The sequence below is a fragment of the Pseudophryne corroboree genome, unplaced genomic scaffold, assembly GCF_028390025.1.
Source record: "Pseudophryne corroboree isolate aPseCor3 unplaced genomic scaffold, aPseCor3.hap2 scaffold_927, whole genome shotgun sequence".
Lineage (NCBI taxonomy): Eukaryota > Metazoa > Chordata > Amphibia > Anura > Myobatrachidae > Pseudophryne > Pseudophryne corroboree.
Genome location: NW_026970507.1, coordinates 77,844 through 93,205, shown reverse-complemented (window position 1 = coordinate 93,205; position 15,362 = coordinate 77,844). Strand labels below are relative to the sequence as shown.

Genomic DNA, 15,362 nt, shown 5'->3' with positions numbered 1-15,362 from the left:
CACCCCCCTGTCAAGTGAAGGAGATCCAACTGAGGCAGCACAAGGGAACTCTCGAAAGAAGAACAAGGCTAGAGGAAGATCTGAGACAAAGAAATCTGACTTTTACCAGAGCTGACCAGAGGAAAGCACAAACACAGTCCCCCACTACCACAAATAATGCAGTTGAGTTTCCCACATTTGGGGAAATCACAGGGGTCAGCATACCCAGAATGCAATGAATGAACCTAACCCTGGGAGAACAATCTTCATGACCATGGTATCTCCTATGCAAAATAAGTATGATTTGGGATAGGGCTGGGGAGGGCCGCTGCTCAGGCACATCTCTGTCAAGTAAAGGAGATTCAACTGAGGCAGCACAAGGGAACTCTCATCTGGGGACAACAACTGCAGGGAGAACACATATTTTCAGATGAACATGGGAGGGCAGAAGGCTGCCTAATACTGAAGCACCCCCAAACAACAAACCAAATGCAACAACTAGTTCAAGCATTCCTGGGGGAAGGCCTGCCGCAGATGGATTTGCATATGGTGATGTCATCCATGCAGTGGGTCAAAGTTGGTTCAAACACCTTTGCAAAGTTCTATAAGTTTGATACCCTGGCTGAGGAGGACCTCCTGTTTGCTCAATCAGTGCTGCAGAGTCATCCGCACTCTCCTGCCCGTTTGGGAGCTTTGGTATAATCCCCATGGTCCTTACGGAGTCCCCAGCATCCTCTAGGACGTAAGAGAAAATAAGATTTTAAACCTACCGGTAAATCTTTTTCTCGTAGTCCGTAGAGGATGCTGGGTGCCCGTCCCAAGTGCGGTCTACTTCTGCAAGACTTGTATATAGTTATTGCTTACATAAGGGTTATATGTTAGTTTTCATCGGTCTTGGACTGATGCTATGTTGTTTTCATACTGTTAACTGGGTAGTATATCACAAGTTATACGGTGTGATTGGTGTGGCTGGTATGAATCTTGACCTTGGATTAACAAAAATCCTTTCCTCGTACTGTCCGTCTCCTCTGGGCACAGTTTCTCTAACTGAGGTATGGAGGAGGGGCATAGAGGGAGGAGCCAGTGCACACCCAGATCAAAAGTCTTTCTTAAAGTGCCCATGTCTGCTGCGGAGCCCGTCTATCCCCCATGGTCCTTACGGAGTCCCCATCATCCTCTACGGACTACGAGAAAAAAAAATTACCGGTAGGTTTAAAATGTTATTTTTTTCTCTGCAACCCACTGCTAAATTGTGCTTCCTAGCTGTTTTTTATAAAATCACTTAATTAAATCTAACTCTGATTACGTCAGAGAAGGCCAGGTACCCTACACCATAAGAGGGGGTATGAAATTTTGACTTGTCTTCTTAAAGATCACCAAAATCTGTTGACAAGGTCAATTACATCCCTGGGTGGGATTGAACCACCAACCTTTTGGTTAATAGCCCATGTAAGTGCAAGAAATCCTGAAGCACTCACTCATCATGGGAAAGTACCAATGTGTTTCTTACAAAAATTCTCCAGATTATTGACTTTTTAAAGTTTTTCTAGGAAACGTTCTAGATGAATGCTTATTAGCCTTTGTCAGTATTGACTTTTGCAAGGTGTCTCTGTGGCGCAATCGGTTAGCATGTTTGGCTATTAACCAAAAGGTTGGTGGTTCAATCCCACCCAGGGATGTAATTGACCTTGTAATCAGATTTTGGTGATCTTTAAGTAGACAAGTCAAAATTTCAAAAAACCCCCTTATGGTGTAGGGTACCTGGCCTTCTCTGATGTAATCAGAGTTAGATTTGATTAAGTGATTTTATAAAAAAACAGCTAGGAAGCACAATTTAGCAGTGGGTTGCAGAGAAAAAAAATTATGCTGGCAGAAAAGTACAATTGAGTGATTAAACAGCTCTTCATTTTCTGATTTTATGTTTATGCTAACAAATTTGCTCTCTGAAAAGTGTCCACAAAGCCAAGTCTCTGATTAACACCTTTGTAGGAATGGTTTTTCACCTATTACTGAATTAAACTTGCTTCATTGGAAAGGCATCAAAGATGCATCCTCATTTCAATGTCTACTGAAATAATACAGGTTGACACCAGGAAACGTCACTGCATCATTGCTGCTTCCTCATGGGGAAGTCTGTTTAATGTGAAAACAAGGTGATATCTAATCAGCACACAGGTAAGGAATTAAGAAAATCTTTCTTTATGGGTGAAGATGTTTCTCACAAATTGTTGTCCCAATGCATCATTGAAATTCAAGATGGAAGATGATTTTCATATATCACTTGTACATTTTGCATTGCTCTTCTGGTGACAATGTAGTTTGTTTTTGTCAATTACCATTTCAGTAATAGGGTAAAGAAAATTAAGTGGATTTTTTAAAGAAAACAATGCTGTCAATATACTATTAAAACAAATTAAAATGATAAAAGTTATTGTACTTTAAGTAAAAATAAAAGAGCCAAAATATCAATCCCAGTTTTTGATTACTTTAATTATAAAAAAAAAAATGCACATAGCAGAGGATAGTTTCGATCAATCGACCTCTGGGGTATGGGCCCAGCATGCTTCCATTGCACTACTCTGCTGCTCATGGAAGTGTAAGAGATCCTGAAGACTAAATTGATTAAAGGCCTAAAAGTACTTGACTATAAGGAAAGACTTACTAGGCTGAATATTTATACACTAGAAAAGAGGTGCCTAAGAGGAGATATTATTAATATCTTCAAATATGTAAAGATACATAACAAAGAGTTATCAGAGGAATTATTTATTAAAAGAACACGTGGTCACTCGCTGCGACTGGAGGAAAGTTCAGAACGCAATGGAGGAAAGGATTCTTCACTGTTAGGGCAATCAGGATGTGGAATTCCCTGCCAGGGAAGGTGGTAATGGCGGACTCTGTAATTGGATTTAAAAAAGGAATGGATACATTTCTGAATGAAAAAGCTATCCAAGGTTATAATACTTAAAATATCAACATGGTTAATCCGGGGGTAACATGAGTTATAGTAGCTAACTAGTCATAAAACATTATTCAGCAAGTATGTAGAATCATCACAACTTAAAACAGGTTGAACACGATGGGCAATTTGCCTCTATTCAACCTCAAAAACTATGTTACTATATTACTATGTTATTGTAGTATACAGAACACCACAATGCAATGAGCAGTGATAGTGAGCACTGATGAGGATACTAGAACTGACACTGAGCAGCAAGATGCAGCACTGGACTATTAGTAATGTACTGTAGTATGCTGAGCACCACAATGCAGCACAAGACAATGAGCAGTGATACTGAGCACTGATGAGGATACTACTGAGAACTGACACTGAGCAGGAGAGACACACTACTAGTATTACTGAGCAGCAATAAGTAACCACTGATACTGAGCACTGATATTGAGATTTCCACTGAGAGAACATAGCCACGTCCTCTCCGCTCTCTCTTCAATGCACGAGTAAAAATGGCAGCAACGCGCAGCTCTTTATATGGAATCCGAATCTCGCGAGAATCCGACAGCGGGATGATGACATTTTCCCTTGTTCAGGTTTTCCGAGTCAGGCGGGAACAACCGAGCCTGCCTTGGACCAGTGTAAACCACGTGGAGTTTGTGGGGAATTCGGTTCTCGGAGAACCGAACCTGCTCCTCTCTACCTTATACCCATCAATTTTTTTATTTTCAATCTAAGCCCCTGCAGTTTTCTGTAAGCATCTGCTTCGCTATGATGATCAACAAGTCACAAGGGCAAACACTCAGGGTTTGAGGCGTAGATCTTAGGACCAGCTGCTACAAGCATGGCAGAGGTGTCACTATCACTGGTGACACCCAGAGAGGTGGCGAGGGAGATTGTAATGCAGTGCGCGCAGATAAGCAGCGCAATGGTAAAAAGGAGGCATGGTTTCATAGGTAGGGGCGTGGCCTGGTGGCCTGAATCTACATTTTGTTGCTCCGGGTGTCCCGGGGGTTGGGGGCTGCACCCGGGGACTAGTGTGTGAGCGGTGCTGGCTCCTGCACAGTGACAGGGCATGGCCACCCAGCATGACGCCTCCCTTCTTGACCATGCTGTAATTGCAGTCGCACTGCAGTTCAGCGTGATCATAAAAAATGGTGTAGGCTCCTGCTGGGGCAGACTGTATGTGCGCGCAGGAAGCCGCCACCATTTTTGTGATCACAGCGGCTGAATGTGATGTCATACAGCCGCTGTGACCATGCCTCCTGTGTCTCCTCTGTTGCAGACCCCATTTTGAAGCCTTGCCCCCGCACCGCTCCATCTCTGACTTGGAAATGGAGTGTTGCTGACCCACCTCTCCCCCCCTTCCCCGCCCCGATTGACAGGCAGAGGCGATCACATTCTCTGCGGGGTGCCGCAGAAAATGCAGGCACATGCGTATGCTCTTAGCAATTTTTGCAGTTGGATCGCTTATTGTGATTGCAATCCAACCTGAATCAGGCCCTATTACCTATCACAATGCGCTGCGGGCAGTACAAAATTGGGTTAATATAGGAGAAAAACCCCCAGACCTGTGCTCCTTAACTGTACCTGGTGGCTAGTGGAGCGGCTGCCCAGTAATCAGTATCCACCGCAGTGCGCACACGGCCCACCCCCTACGGCCTCGCTCCCCTTCATCAGCGGCCTCGTGATCCGGAAGGGTGGTGTGTGTGTGACTGACCTTAGGATGAAACCGGAGCCTCCGCTGCAGTGACCCAGCAACCAGGGCACGGGAGTATACAGCGCCGCTGGGAGTGATGAAGCTGCAGTAAAGATGTCTATTAGACCTAGCCTGCTGCAGCCCTTGTAGATTCTCATAAAACAAGTTCTTCTTTTCTTGTCAAAATTAATAGCTAAGAATAGGCTGCCTGAGGCAGGCCCCTGTTAAGCGGCCTGCTACTGAAGGCACCAACTACAAACTGAGCTCCCTGTTCATGGAAGCGGGGTTATAGAGGAGAATGCACTGAGCTTCTTGGGAACAGTCAAAAGCTTTGAGCCGGTTGGTGCCTCAGATCAAGATCCTACTCTACACCCCAATGTGAATCCTTGTGGAGTCCAGTGTACCCCACAGAAGAAATTAATATGTCACACCCATTGGCAGCAACCTTAGAATAGCTGCTGACGGGCACAATTGAGAAAGGAAGGGGGGGGGGGACATTTGAATCCAGCACATAGATGCAATTCAAATATGTAATTTGTACCTTCCTATTTTAAAATATAATGGATGAACCTCACCCTGTGAGAACAATCTTCATGATCAAGAGATCTCATATGCAAAATAAGGATGAGTTGGGATAGGGCTGGGGAGGGTGGCTGCTCGGGCAGCCCCTCCCCCGTCAAGTTAAGGAGATTCAACTGAGGAAGCACAAGGGAACTCTCGTCTGGGGACAACAACTGCAGGGAGACCACATCTTTTCAGATGAACATGGGAGGGCGGAAGGCTGCCTAATACTGAAGCACCATATGCAACAACTAGTACAAGCATTCCTGGGGGAAGGTCTGCAGCAGACGGATTTGCATACGGTGATGTTATCCAAGCAGTGGGCCAAAGTTGACTGGAACCCTCATCTGCATATGAAAAGAGAAAAAGGGCATGCAGGGCATGGCGGCCTTTTGCAGTGCTTGGATGACCCCTAGTTCACATTAAACACCCCCACCCTCCTTTGGTGTGGGGCTCATGTTGGCCATGCCCCATCCCCTGAAGCATTCAAGCTGATTTCTTGCAGCAGCTGGGCACTGTAACAGCTCCAGAGCTGTTCTGTAAGGCAAGTAAAAGGGTGTGGGCCCTGCAGCACCACCTGTAGTTTGCATTGTGCGTTGGAAGGCACAAAGTAAGCAGACGGGAGGAGAAGTCAGGATAGTGCGCAAGGGCATTCTTTTCTCTTAGTCCGTAGAGGATGCTGGGGTCACATTAAGAACCATGGGGTATAGACGGGATCCGCAAGAGACATGGGCACTTTAAGACTTTCAAAGGGTGTGAACTGGCTCCTCCCTCTATGCCCCTCCTCCAGACTCCAGTTATAGGAACTGTGCCCAGGGAGACGGACATTTCGAGGAAAGGATTTATTGTTAAACTAAGGTGAGCATCTTACCAGCTCACACCTTAAGCATGCCGCAGAAAGTGGCATTCAACAGAACACAAGCCAACGGCATGAACAATTGCAGCAAAAAGCTGACCAGAACCATAACACAACATGTGTATAACCACAAGTAATAACTGCAGACACAGTATGGACTGGGACGGGTGCCCAGCATCCTCTACAGACTAAGAGAAAAGGATTTACCGGTAGGTATTAAAATCCTATTTTCTCATACGACCTAGAGGATGCTGGGGTCACATTAAGAACCATGGGGTTATACCAAAGCTCTTGAACGGGTGGGAGAGTGCGTACGACTCTGCAGCACCGAATGACCCAACTTAAGGTTATCATCAGCCAAGGTATCAAACTTGTAAAACTTAGCAAAAGTGTTTACTAAATAGCTGCTCGGCAAAGTTGCAATGCCGAGACTCCCCGACCAGCTGCCAAGGATGAACCCACCTTTCTAGTAGAATGGGTCTTCACCTACTTCAGTAACGGCAATCCTGCCGTGGAACGAGCATGCTGAATCTTACCACAGATCCAGCGCATAATGGTCTACATGGAAGCAGGACACCCAATCCTGATGGGAGCATACAGGACAAACAGAGCCTCTGTTTTCCTAATCTGAACCGTTCTGGTGACATAAATTTTCAAAGTTCTGACCACAGCCAGAGACTTTGACTCAACGAAGGTGTCAGTGGCCAAAGGCACCATGTGGAAAGATGAACCACCTTCGGCAGAAATTGTTGACGTGTCCTCAATTCTGCTCTATCTTCATGAAAGATCAAATAAAGGCTCTTGTGATACTGCATGGTTTGTACTGTTTTCCATGTGCTCCCAGATCTTTCAAGCAAGTAGCATGGTCAAGAAAGTTCTGTTTGAAAAGAAACAAACATTTACTGTCATTGTTATGCAAATAAACTTACATTAAAGCTAACAAGAAAGCACACTCGTTCTGTCTTTAAACTGATAAAAGAAACCCCAATAATATGGGGCATGCAAAAATTGAGATAAAACTCAGTTTTGCTCCTCTCCACGGAAATCTTTAATAAAAGGCGAAATATTTGTTAGTTCTGAAGAGAAACCAGAGCATGACCAAGATTCCACCTGTCGCCTGAGTGCCATGCCAGCAGTTCTCATTCAGATCAAAGTGAGCACCCAATTTGAATGAAAGAAAGCAGATTTCTCACCAGGCTTCCCCTTGCTATAAACATGGTTTGTACTCTTTTCCATGTGCTCCCAGATCTTTCAAGCAATTAGTATGGTCAAGAAAGTTCTGCTTGAAAAGAAACAGACATTTATAGTCATTGTTATGCAAATAAACTTACATTAAAGCTAACAAGAAAGCACACTCGTTCTGTCTTTAAACTGATAAAAGAAACCCCAATAATATGGGGCATGCAAAAATTGAGATAAAACTCAGTTTTGCTCCTCTCCACAGAAATCTTTAATAAAAGGCGAAAGATTTGTTCGTTCTGAAGAGAAACCAGAGCATGACCAAGATTCCACCTGTCGCCTAAATGCTGTGCCAGCAGTCCTCATTCAGATCAAAGTGAGCGCCCAACTTGAAAGAAAGCAGATTTCTCACCTGGCTTCTCCTTGCTATAAGCATGGTTTGTACTGTATTCCATGTGCTCCCAGATCTTTCAAGCAAGTAGCATGGTCAAGAAAGTTCTGTTTGAAAAGAAACAAACATTTACTGTCATTTCTATGCAAATGAGCTTACATTAAAGCTAACAAGAAAGCACACTCGTTCTGTCTTTAAACTGATAAAAGAAACCCCAATAATATGGGGCATGCAAAGATTGAGATAAAACTCGGTTTTGCTCCTCTCCACAGAAATCTTTAGTAAAAGGCGAAAGATTTGTTCGTTCTGAAGAGAAACCAGAGCATGACCAAGATTTTCATCTGAAAATATGTGTTCTCCCTGCAGTTGTTGTCCCCAGATGAGAGTTCCCTTGTGCTGCCTCAGTTGAATCTCCTTTACTTGACAGAGATGTGCCTGAGCAGCGGCCCTCCCCAGCCCTATCCCAAATCATACTTATTTTGCATAGGAGATACCATGGTCATGAAGATTGTTCTCCCAGGGTGAGGTTCATTCATTGCATTCTGGGTATGCTGACCCCTGTGATTTTCCCAAATGTGGGAAACTCGCTTTTATACCCTTGTGCACTATCCTGACTTCTCCTCCTGTCTGCTTACTTTGTGCCTTCCAATGCACAATGCAAACTACAGGTAGTGCTGCAGGGCCCACACCCTTTTACTTGCCTTACAGAGCAGCTCTGGAGCTGTTACAGTGCCAAGCTGCTGCAAGAAATCAGCTTGAATGCTTCAGGGGATGGGGCATGGCCAACATGAGCCCCACACCGAAGGAGGGTGGGGGTGTTTAATGCGAACTAAGGGTCATCCAAGCGCCGCAAAAGGCCGCCATGCCCTGCACACCCCTTTTCTCTTTTCATATGCAGATGAGGGTTCCAGCCAACTTTGGCCCACTGCTTGGATGACATCACCGTATGCAAATCCGTCTTCTGCAGAACTTCCCCCAGGAATGCTTGTACTAGTTGTTGCATTTGGTTTGTTGTTTGGGGGTGCTTCAGTATTAGGCAGCCTTCTGCCCTCCCATGTTCATCTGAAAAAATGTGTTCTCCCTGCAGTTGTTGTCCCCAGATGAGAGTTCCCTTGTGCTGCCTCAGTTGAATCTCCTTTACTTGACAGAGATGTGCATGAGCAGCGGCCCTCCCCAGCCCTATCCCAAATCATACTTATTTTGCATAGGAGATACCATGGTCATGAAGATTGTTCTCCCAGGGTGAGGTTCATTCATTGCATTTTGGGTATGCTGACCCCTGTGATTTACCCAAATGTGGGAAACTCAACTGCATTATTTGTGGTAGTGGGGGACTGTGTTTGTGCTTTCCTCTGGTCAGCTCTGGTAAAACTCAGATTTCTTTGTCTCAGATTTTCCTCTAGCCTTGTTCTTCTTTCGAGAGTTCCCTTGTGCTGCCTCAGTTGGATCTCCTTCACTTTACAGGGAAGTACCCGAGCAGCGACCCTCCCCAGCTCTCGCCCAACTCCTACTTACCTGCCAGGTGAGATACTATGATCATGAAGGTGCTTCTCCCAGGGCAAGGCTCACCCATTGCACTCTGGGTGTGCTGCTCCTGCGATTTCCCCAAATGTGGGAAACTTGACTGCATAATTTGTGTTTCCCCTGGTCGGCTCTCGTATAATTCAGATCTCTTTGTCTCAGGTCTCTCTCCAGCCTAGTTTGCTGTCTGTTTCCACTTCTCTTTTCTTGAGCCGCTCCCTTCTATGCCCTTGCGCACTATCCTGACTTCTCCTCCTTTCTGCTTACTTTGTGCCTTCCAACGCACAATGCGAACTATAGGTAGTGCTGCAGGGCCCACACCCTTTTACTTGCCTTACAGAGCAGCTCTGGAGCTGTTACAGTGCCCAGCTGCTGCAAGAAATCAGCTTGAATGCTTCAGGGGCTGGGGCATAGCCAACATGAGCCCCACACCGAAGGAGGGTGGAGGTGTTTAATGCAAACTAGGGGTCATCCAAGTGCCGCAAAAGGCCGCCATGCCCTGCATAACCCTTTTCTCTTTTTATATGCAGATGAGGGTTCCAGCCAACTTTGGCCCACTGCTTGGATGACATCACCGTATGCAAATCCGTCTTCTGCAGACCTTCACCCTGGAATGCTTTTACTAGTTGTTGCATTTGGTTTGTTGTTTGGGGATGCTTCAGTATTAGGCAGCCTTCTGCCCTCCCATGTTCATCTGAAAATATGTGTTCTCCCTGCAGTTGTTGTACCCAGATGAGAGTTCCCTTGTGCTGCCTCAGTCTAATCTCCTTTACTTGACAGAGATGTGCCTGAGCAGCGGCCCTCCCCAGCCCTATCCCAAATCATACTTATTTTGCATAGGAGTTACCATGGTCATGAAGATTGTTCTCCCAGGGTGAGGTTCATTCATTGCATTCTGGGTATGCTGACCCCTGTGATTTCCCCAAATGTGGGAAACTCGACTGCATTATTTGTGGTAGTGGGGGACTGTGTTTGTGCTTTCCTCTGGTCAGCTCTGGTAAAAGTCAGATTTCTTTGTCTCAGATCTTCCTCTAGCCTTGTTCTTCTTTCGAGAGTTTCTTTGTGCTGCCTCAGTTGGATCTCCTTCACTTGACAGGGGGGTGCCCGAGAAGCGACCCTCCCCAGCTCTAGCCCAACTCCTACTTACCTGCCAGGTGAGATACTATGATCAGGAAGTTGCTTCTCCCAGGGCAAGGCTCACCCATTGCACTCTGGGTGTGCTGCTCCTACGATTTCCCCAAATGTGGGACACTTGACTGCATAATTTGTGTTTCCTCTGGTCGGCTCTCGTATAATTCAGATCTCTTTGTCTCAGGTCTTTCTCCAGCCTAGTTTGCTGTCTGTTTCCACTTCTTTTATCTTGAGCCCCTCCCTTCTATACCCTTGTGCACTATCCTGACTTCTCCTCCCGTCTGCTTACTTTGTGCCTTCCAATGCACAATGCAAACTACAGGTAGTGCTGCAGGGCCCACACAATCTTTTACTTGCCTTACAGAGCAGCTCTGGAGCTGTTACAGTGCCCAGCTGCTGCAAGAAATCAGCTTGAATGCTTCAGGGGATGGGGCATGGCCAACATGAGCCCCACACCAAAGGTGGGTGGGGGTGTTTAATGCGAACTAGGGGTCATCCAAGCACCGCAAAAGGCCGCCATGCCCTGCACGCCCCTTTTCTCTTTTCATATGCAGATGAGGGTTGAAGCCAACTTTGACCCACTGCTTGGATGACATCACCATATGCAAATCCATCTGCGGCAGGCCTTCCCCCAGGAATGCTTGCACTAGTTGTTGCATTTGGTTTGTTGTTTGGGGGTGCTTCAGTTTTAGGCAGCCTTCTGCCCTCCCATGTTCATCTGAAAATATGTGTTCTCCCTGCAGTTGTTGTCCCCAGATGAGAGTTCCCTTGTGCTGCCTCAGTTGAATCTCCTTTACTTGACAGAGATGTGCCTGAGCAGCGGCCCTCCCAGCCCTATCCCAAATCATACTTATTTTGCATAGGAGACACCATGGTCATGAAGATTGTTCACCCAGGGTGAGGTTCATTCATTGCATTCTGGGTATGCTGACCCCTGTGATTTCCCCAAATGTGGGAAACTCGCCTGCATTTTTTGTGGTAGTGGGGGACTGTGTTTGTGTTTTCCTCTGGTCAGCTCTGGTAAAAGTCAGATTTCTTTGTCTCATATATTCCTCTAGCCTTGTTCTTCTTTCGAGAGTTCCCTTGTGCTGCCTCAGTTGGATCTCCTTCACTTGACAGGGGGGTGCCCGAGCAGTGACCCTCCCCAGCTCTAGCCCAACTCCTACTTACCTGCCAGGTGAGATACTATGATCATGAAGGTGCTTCTCCCAGGGCTAGGCTCACCCATTGCACTCTGGGTGTGCTGCTCCTGCGATTTCCCCAAATGTGGGAAACTTGATTGCATAATTTGTGTTTCCCCTGGTCGGCTCTCGTATAATTCAGATCTCTTTGTCTCAGGTCTCTCTCCAGCCTAGTTTGCTGTCTGTTTCCACTTCTCTTTTCTGGAGCCACTGCCTTCTATGCCCTTGCGCACTATCCTGACTTCTCCCGTCTGCTTACTTTGTGCCTTCCAACACACAATGCGAACTACAGGTAGTGCTGCAGGGCCCACACCCTTTTAGTTGCCTTACAGAGCAGCTCTGGAGCTGTTACAGTGCCCAGCTGCTGCAAGAAATCAGCTTGAATGCTTCAGGGGCTGGGGCATAGCCAACATGAGCCCAACACCAAAGGAGGGTGGGGGTGTTTAATGCGAACTAGGGGTCATCCAAGCACCGCAAAAGGCCGCCATGCCCTGCATGCCCCTTTTCTCTTTTCATATGCAAATGAGGGTTCCAGCCAACTTTGGCCCACTGCTTGGATGACATCACCGTATGCAAATCCGTCTGCTGCAGACCTTCCCCCAGGAATGCTTGTACTAGTTGTTGCATATGGTTTGATATTTGATGGTGCTTCAGTATTAGGCAGCCTTCTGCCCTCCCATGTTCATCTGAAAAGATGTGGTCTCCCTGCAGTTGTTGTCCCCAGACGAGAGTTCCCTTGTGCTTCCTCAGTTGAATCTCCTTAACTTGACGGGGGAGGGGCCGAGCAGCCACCCTCCCCAGCCCTATCCCAACTCATACTTATTTTGCATATGAGATCTCTTGATCATGAAGATTGTTCTCACAGGGTGAAGTTCATCCATTATATTTTAAAATAGGAAGGTACAAATTACATATTTGAATTGCATCTATGTGCTGGATTCAAATGTCCCCCCCCCCCCTTCCTTTCTCAATTGTGCCCATCAGCAGCTATTCTAAGGTTGCTGCCAATGGGTGTGACACATTAATTTCTTCTGTGGGGTACACAGGACTCCACAAGGATTCACATTGGGGTGTAGAGTAGGATCTTGATCTGAGGCACCAACCGGCTCAAAGCTTTTGACTGTTCCCAAGATGCTCAGTGCATCCTCCTCTATAACTCCGCTTCCATGAACAGGGAGCTCAGTTTGTAGTTGGTGCCTTCAGTAGCAGGCCACTTAACAGGGGCCTGCCTCAGGCAGCCTATTCTTAGCTATTCATTTTGACAAGAAAAGAAGAACTTGTTTTATGAGAATCTACAAGGGCTGCAGCAGGCTAGGTCTAATAGACATCTTTACTGCAGCTTCATCACTCCCAGCGGCGCTGTATACTCCCGTGCCCTGGTTGCTGGGTCACTGCAGCGGAGGCTCCGGTTTCTTCCTAAGGTCAGTCACACACACACCGCCCTTCCGGATCACGAGGCCGCTGATGAAGGGGAGCGTGGCCGTAGGGGGTGGACCGTGTGCGCACTGGCGTGGACACTGATTACTGGGCAGCCGCTCCACTAGCCACCAGGTACAGTTAAGGAGCACAGGTCTGGGGGTTTTTCTCCTATATTAAACCAATTTTGTACTGCCCGCAGCGCATTGTGATAGGTAATAGGGCCTGATTCAGGTTGGATTGCAATCACAATAAGTGATCCAACTGCAAAAATTGCTAAGAGCATACGCATGTGCCTGCATTTTCTGCGGCACCCCGCAGAGAATGCGATCGCCTCTGCCTGTCAATCGGGGCAGGGGGGGAGAGGGGGGTCAGCAACACTCCATTTCCAAGTCAGGGATGGAGCGGTGCGGGGGCAAGGCTTCAAAATGGGGTCTGCAATGGAGGAGACACAGGGGGCGTGGTCACAGCGGCTGTATGACATCACATTCAGCCGCTGTGATCACAAAAATGGTGGCGGCTTCCTGCGCGCACATACAGTCTGCACCAGCAGGAGGCTACACCATTTTTTATGATCACGCTGAACTGCAGTGCGACTGCAATTACAGCATGGTCAAGAAGGGAGGCGTCATGCTGGGTGGCCATAAGAGATGAGCGGGTTCGGTTCCTCGGAATCCGAACCCGCCCGAACTTCACCCTTTTTTGCACGGGTCCGAGCAGACTCGGATCCTCCCGCCTTGCTCGGTTAACCCGAGCGCGCCCGAACGTCATCATCCCGCTGTCGGATTCTCACGAGACTTGGATTCTATATAAGGAGCCGCGCGTCGCCGCCATTTTCACACGTGCATTGAGATTGATAGGGAGAGGACGTGGCTGGCGTCCTCTCCGTTTAGATTAGAAGATAGAGACGAGTGACATTTGATTTACTACTAATTTGGGGAGCAGTTGAACTTGTCAGGAGTACTCAGTAGTGCAGAGTTTTGCTGATAGTGACCACCAGTTTTATTATTTATAATCCGTTCTCTGCCTGAAAAAAAACGATACACATACCATATCTGTGCTCAGCCTCAGTGTGCTGCATGATATATCATCTATGTATATCTGACTGTGCTGAGTGCTCACTGCTCACACAGCTTAATTGTGGGGGAGACTGGGGAGCAGTTATAGCAGGAGTACAGTGCACACTTTTGCTGCCAGTGTGACCACCAGTATATTGTCTGCCTGAAAAAGTTAAACACTCCTGTGGTGTTTTTTTTTTATTCTATAAACGCATTCTGCTGACAGTGTCCAGCAGGTCCGTCATACATATATTATATAAATATTTATCTGCAGTAGTGTTATATTTTTTTTTTCATCTTTATCATCTCTATATTAGCAGACGCAGTACGGTAGTCCACGGCTGTGGCTATCTCTGTGTCGTCAGTGCTCGTCCATAATTGTATACCTACCTACCTGTGGTGGTTTTTTTTTTTCTATCTTCTTCATACTAGTAGTTTAGGAGTCTACTGACAGTGTCCACCAGGTCCATCATTATATTATATACCTACAGTAGTAATATATTTATTATATTATCTATACTAGCAGACGCAGTACGGTAGTCCACGGCTGTGGCTATCTCTGTGTCGTCAGTGCTCGTCCATAATTGTATACCTACCTACCTGTGGTGGGGTTTTTTTTTTATCTTCTTCATACTAGTAGTTTAGCAGTCTGCTGACAGTGTCCACCAGGTCCGTCATTATATTATATACCTACAGTAGTAATATATTTATTATATTATCTATACTAGCAGACGCAGTACGGTAGTCCACGGCTGTACCTACCTCTGTGTCGTCAGTGCTCGTCCATAATTGTATACCTACCTGTGGTGGGGTTTTTTTTTCTATCTTCTTCATACTAGTAGTTTAGGAGTCTGCTGACAGTGTCCACCAGGTCCGTCATTATATTATATACCTACAGTAGTAATATATTTAGTATATTATCTATACTAGCAGACGCAGTACGGTAGTGCACGGCTGTACCTACCTCTGTGTCGTCACTCGTCCATAATTGTATACCTAACTGTGGTGGGTTTTTTTTTCTATCTTCTTCATACTAGTAGTTTAGCAGTCTGCTGACAGTGTCCACCAGGTCCATCATTATATTATATATACCTACAGTAGTTATATATATTTTTTTTTATATCATTAATTATCATCTCTATACTAGCAGACGCAGTACGGTAGGCCACGGCTGTGGCTATCTCTGTGTCGTCAGTGCTCGTCCATAATTGTATACCTACCTACCTGTGGTGCAAGTTTTTTTCTATCTTCTTCATACTAGTAGTTTAGCAGTCTGCTGACAGTGTCCACCAGGTCCGTCATTATATTATATATACCTACAGTAGTTATATATATATTTTTTTATATCATTAATTATCATCTCTATACTAGCAGACGCAGTACGGTAGTCCACGGCTGTAGCTACCTCTGTGTCGTCAGTCACTCGTCATCCATAAG

General features: G+C 46.2%; 10 non-coding genes and 1 pseudogene across 10 annotated transcripts; 7 read left to right on the top strand and 4 right to left on the bottom strand.

Moving 5' to 3' along the window:
• Positions 1–116: 116 nt before the first annotated feature.
• On the bottom strand, positions 117–280 carry LOC135047383 (U1 spliceosomal RNA). The gene has a single exon (XR_010239432.1). It is a non-coding gene; the product is annotated as a U1 spliceosomal RNA (small nuclear RNA).
• Positions 281–7,028: 6,748 nt separating this feature from the next.
• Positions 7,029–7,144, bottom strand: LOC135047388 (U5 spliceosomal RNA). The gene has a single exon (XR_010239437.1). It is a non-coding gene; the product is annotated as a U5 spliceosomal RNA (small nuclear RNA).
• A 286-nt stretch (positions 7,145–7,430) lies between these two features.
• On the bottom strand, positions 7,431–7,546 carry LOC135047385 (U5 spliceosomal RNA). Its single transcript, XR_010239434.1, has one exon. It is a non-coding gene; the product is annotated as a U5 spliceosomal RNA (small nuclear RNA).
• Positions 7,547–7,828: 282 nt separating this feature from the next.
• LOC135047382 (U5 spliceosomal RNA) lies at positions 7,829–7,944 on the bottom strand. The gene has a single exon (XR_010239431.1). It is a non-coding gene; the product is annotated as a U5 spliceosomal RNA (small nuclear RNA).
• Positions 7,945–8,088: 144 nt separating this feature from the next.
• Positions 8,089–8,216, top strand: LOC135047368 (U1 spliceosomal RNA; annotated as a pseudogene).
• Positions 8,217–8,809: 593 nt separating this feature from the next.
• Positions 8,810–8,973, top strand: LOC135047421 (U1 spliceosomal RNA). The gene has a single exon (XR_010239469.1). It is a non-coding gene; the product is annotated as a U1 spliceosomal RNA (small nuclear RNA).
• A 152-nt stretch (positions 8,974–9,125) lies between these two features.
• On the top strand, positions 9,126–9,288 carry LOC135047329 (U1 spliceosomal RNA). Its single transcript, XR_010239389.1, has one exon. It is a non-coding gene; the product is annotated as a U1 spliceosomal RNA (small nuclear RNA).
• Positions 9,289–9,962: 674 nt separating this feature from the next.
• Positions 9,963–10,126, top strand: LOC135047398 (U1 spliceosomal RNA). The gene has a single exon (XR_010239446.1). It is a non-coding gene; the product is annotated as a U1 spliceosomal RNA (small nuclear RNA).
• A 152-nt stretch (positions 10,127–10,278) lies between these two features.
• On the top strand, positions 10,279–10,441 carry LOC135047348 (U1 spliceosomal RNA). Its single transcript, XR_010239402.1, has one exon. It is a non-coding gene; the product is annotated as a U1 spliceosomal RNA (small nuclear RNA).
• Positions 10,442–11,116: 675 nt separating this feature from the next.
• On the top strand, positions 11,117–11,280 carry LOC135047431 (U1 spliceosomal RNA). The gene has a single exon (XR_010239479.1). It is a non-coding gene; the product is annotated as a U1 spliceosomal RNA (small nuclear RNA).
• Positions 11,281–11,432: 152 nt separating this feature from the next.
• On the top strand, positions 11,433–11,595 carry LOC135047347 (U1 spliceosomal RNA). The gene has a single exon (XR_010239401.1). It is a non-coding gene; the product is annotated as a U1 spliceosomal RNA (small nuclear RNA).
• Positions 11,596–15,362: the final 3,767 nt, after the last annotated feature.